General features: G+C 36.9%; 1 non-coding gene across 1 annotated transcript; it reads right to left on the bottom strand.

Moving 5' to 3' along the window:
• Positions 1-396: 396 nt before the first annotated feature.
• On the bottom strand, positions 397-502 carry LOC122003106. Its single transcript, XR_006117779.1, has one exon. It is a non-coding gene; the product is annotated as a small nucleolar RNA R71 (small nucleolar RNA).
• Positions 503-4,005: the final 3,503 nt, after the last annotated feature.

Here is a 4,005-nt window from a genome sequence, read left to right as displayed (position 1 = left end):
TTATATATACTATGATCACTAACATGTCAAGCAAGCCTTTAAAAGAATTTTCTACACCCATTTCTATAAGATTTATGTCTCCCATTGTACAGCCTCATATTGATGCAGAAAGTTTCCAACTAGACCCAGAGTTAATTTTCATTAAACAAGATCACAAATTTAGAGGAGAAGTATCAAAAAATCCTTATCAGTACCTTGAGACATTTCTAGAGTTTTGTGATACGATGGACTGTGAAGGAGTGTCAGTAGATGTAGTTCGTTTGATGGCATTTCCTTTCAGTATCAAGGATAAATCAAGGACTTGGTTATATTCTCTCCATCCTCAAAGCATCACAAGTTGGGAACAATTGGAGCAGCAATTTCTGAATCACTTTTTCCCTCCAAGCAGAATAGTGTATATGAGGAATTGTATCACAAATTTTACTCAGAAAGATGGAGAATCATTATTTGAAGCATGAAATAGATTCAAGAGTTTACAAAGACAGTGCCCTTATCATGACTTAGAAAATGGTTGACTCTGCACATATTTTATAGGAGAATTTCTTTTTCGGATAAGTGTTTATTAGATTCATCAACTGGAGGTTCTTTTATGAACAAAAGTGTGGATGAAGCATATACATTAATTGATCATGTGACATTGAATCTCCAAGAATGGTCAGATAGAAGTTAGATGGAATTTTCCCCAAGAACTTCAGAAGTTCAAGCCATTAAGGCAAAAGAGCTTGTCAAACAAAATGTAATTCAACCTTCCAAGATTTTGGGAAATCACAAGTCACAGAATGAGGGGTTCAAATAGTTGGAGGTAAAGATTGATAGCATAGTTTCAAAATGGTTCAAAGATGGCATCCCTCCTACACAGACAGTGTCTAGTGAACAATGTAATGATATTAAGTTGAGAAGTGGCAAGAATCATAAAGAATTTATGGAGAAGGACTTGTATAGAATTGAGGAGAAGAACAATGGAAAACCACAAAAACTCAGTTCCGTTACTCTAAAAATTGCCCAAAGGCCACAAGTGTCTTTTCCTCAATGATTGATTACACCATCACTAGACAAACAATTTGAACCTCCGCCATGAATTCAAAGGGATTTTGGGGAAATGAAAGATCAATCCTCCTCAAAACCTCCACTAAGGGTTCCTTTTCCATAATGGTTAGTGGGGGGCCAATGAAAATAAAGACTCGTAAATTCTGTGATACTAATAGGGTTGAGTGAAGATTTCTTGATGTGTATTAAGATGAGGACTCTTTAGATGAGGATTGTAATATTAATGAAATGAATTGTAAATCTTCAGATCTACCTCCAGGGTTTATAGGGTATTATAGTGAAATTAAATTTTCAGATGATGAATGTACTGAGGTAGATCAAATTAAGATTGCAAATGAAGTCAATGATCCTCTTGTAATTGATTCTCCTACTGAAGATATTGATGTTGGAATATTCTTCACAATATGTCATGATGTTAATGATATGGAAGGATATGTAGGGAGTTGTGTTGTGGAAACAACATCTCAAGAATCCCCTCCTTTGTCCACACAACCTTCTGAGATTACAAGAGCTGTAGAACTTGAACAAGTTGTGGATCTATGTGTAAGGACTTATGCAGAGTTAGCAAAGCCTCAAGAATCACCACCTTTAGTTGTACCAACTTCTAAGCCAGAGCTAGAACCATCATTTGATTTAAAAGAAGTCACATGTACATGTTTAGAATTTTCAAGTATCTCTGAGCAAAGCAAGGTTAGTATTTCTTGTGATCTTTTGAAAAACTTTATAGAGGTACCTATAATTGACTTTGTTGGATATGATTCAGTTTTTATTACTTATTCATCTTATCTTAATATGGTTCTAGTTCTATCCTATATAACATACTTGTGGGAGATTTGTTTTTCTTTTGGGTGTGTAGATTTCACTTGGGTTAAAAATTGAAAGCTCAATCTGAACCGTCTTCGACCACCTGAAAGAACTATTAAGAAGACGAAGATGAAGAGAGTTATACTTCACTTTGTAGCTCCTTTGATGAAAGCTCTCTCCATAATAAGAGTCCCTGGTAAGAGGGTTCTAAAATATCTTACCCCTCTAAGAGGAAGATTTAGATGAATCTAATGAGGTGGTCGAGCTAATGACCTTAAACAAGCGCTTCTTGGGAGGCAACCCAAGGGTTCCTTTAGTTAGATTCAATTTTAATTTTTTTTTCATTTGTTAGTGTTTTTAAACTTTTGTTATTTTTGTTTTCAAGTTGTATATTGCCTCCATGAGCTGGCCATGATTATTTCATGGGCATGGAAGCACTAGAGAAGATGAAAAGGAGTAAACTCAGCAATTTTACACTTAACATAGCTCAATCGTGTACCTTACACGGTGGTATGACAAAGACATAAAAGGAGGAGCAGCTGGTCGTGTAGCTCACACAGGCCATGTGAGCTCACCCGAGAAGAAGATGGACAAGACCGTGTGATTTCACACAACCGTGTGAAAATTCCAGAGAAGAAGAGGAAGGTGGTCGTGTGACATACACGGCCACGTGAGGCTAACAGTGAAGGAAAAGAACTCAGCCGTGTGACACACACACACTGTGTGAGCTTAACCGAGAGGGAGATGACACTACCCTTGCCAATTCGCACGACCGTGTGGATCTGGCGGATAAGAGGAAGATTTAGGTCGTATAGATCTACATGGTCGTGTGGGATATAATGACCTGGCCGTGTCTATAAAACACGGTCGTGTCAAGGCCGTGTCAGCCACACCCCCAAGTAGAATTCTTTTTCTCTAACCTCTCTCATTCTCAATCCCTCTTCTTTTACTTCTCAAATCTAGATCTCCTACTCATTTTTTAGTTCCCGAGAATGTTCCCTCCTTGTCCGGAGACACAGAGCCCCACCTTGAGGCCTCGTCATCTGGACACCCATAGTTGTCCGGACATCCGGAACCTGCTAGGCACTCTTTTGCCTATGGCACAGGTCACTCTATATTTGATTTTTTTTTTTTTTAGTTTCGCACCTCTTTGGATTCACTTCACAAAAACCAAGAGGCCCAACGAATAATGTTGGAGGGCCACTTTACATTGTCGGATGATCAGTATAGAGAGGTGCAAGATCATTTTTAGTTCACGAGGAATTTCCAAGGTCAGGTGGCTGAATTTGTCCAGGATTATGACACTGATCAGGTGGGGAAATGGAGGTCTACGTGGTCAGCAACCTGAATTTTCTACATTTTCTTTTACATTGTCATTTGTTCTGCATTTTGTTTTGCTTTGCTTGCTTTTAGTTTCTACTTATTTCAGTTTTTACTTACATCCTACATTTTTCTTTACTTTGTTTACTAAACTTGGTTTTGACTATCACTTGACTGTCTTTTGAAATATTTTATGGCATATTGAGAACATCATTCCTCACTACTATTGACTTGTCTAAAAGTAAAATTGTTAACACGTTTATATCTTGATTCATGATGTTGTAGATATAATGCTAGTATGTTTAGTGTACCTCTTTTCTCTATCTCAAGTAGCATATTATGACCTAAGTGTTGTACGGAAACATATTTGAGTTTTGGCTTGGCTATAAGGATCTTATTTTCACTTACTTAAGCTTGAATGGTTGATTATCATTGGAATAATCATGATTCATCCTATTTATTTAGATCTTAGTTCCTATGGTGATTTCTCAAGCTACATTTTGGTTACTAGATGATGTTCAAATCATGTAAGCTCATTTGGAGAAATCAAAATATCCCACTATTTATACTTAAGTGCATTTGTGTTCAAGTGTTGCATCTTGCAATCAATAAAAATAAAAATAAATTAAAAAATGATGGATAAGGGATATAAAAAAATAGTTGTCGTGAGTAGAAACTAGCAAGTTACCCCTTTGAGACCGAATTAGGTTACTAGGGAAATGACTACTATGTTTCTCTTGATATCGAGCACGCCTTTGAGACCTTAGACAGATTGAGAAATATGAACCAAGTGTGTGGTAGGTAAGTATCTATCACCTGGAACATTAGGAACTC

Source organism: Zingiber officinale, chromosome 7A, assembly GCF_018446385.1.
Source record: "Zingiber officinale cultivar Zhangliang chromosome 7A, Zo_v1.1, whole genome shotgun sequence".
Classification (NCBI taxonomy): domain Eukaryota; kingdom Viridiplantae; phylum Streptophyta; class Magnoliopsida; order Zingiberales; family Zingiberaceae; genus Zingiber; species Zingiber officinale.
The sequence above is the reverse complement of the archived record's forward strand: the minus strand, read 5'-3'. Positions and strand labels throughout refer to the sequence as shown.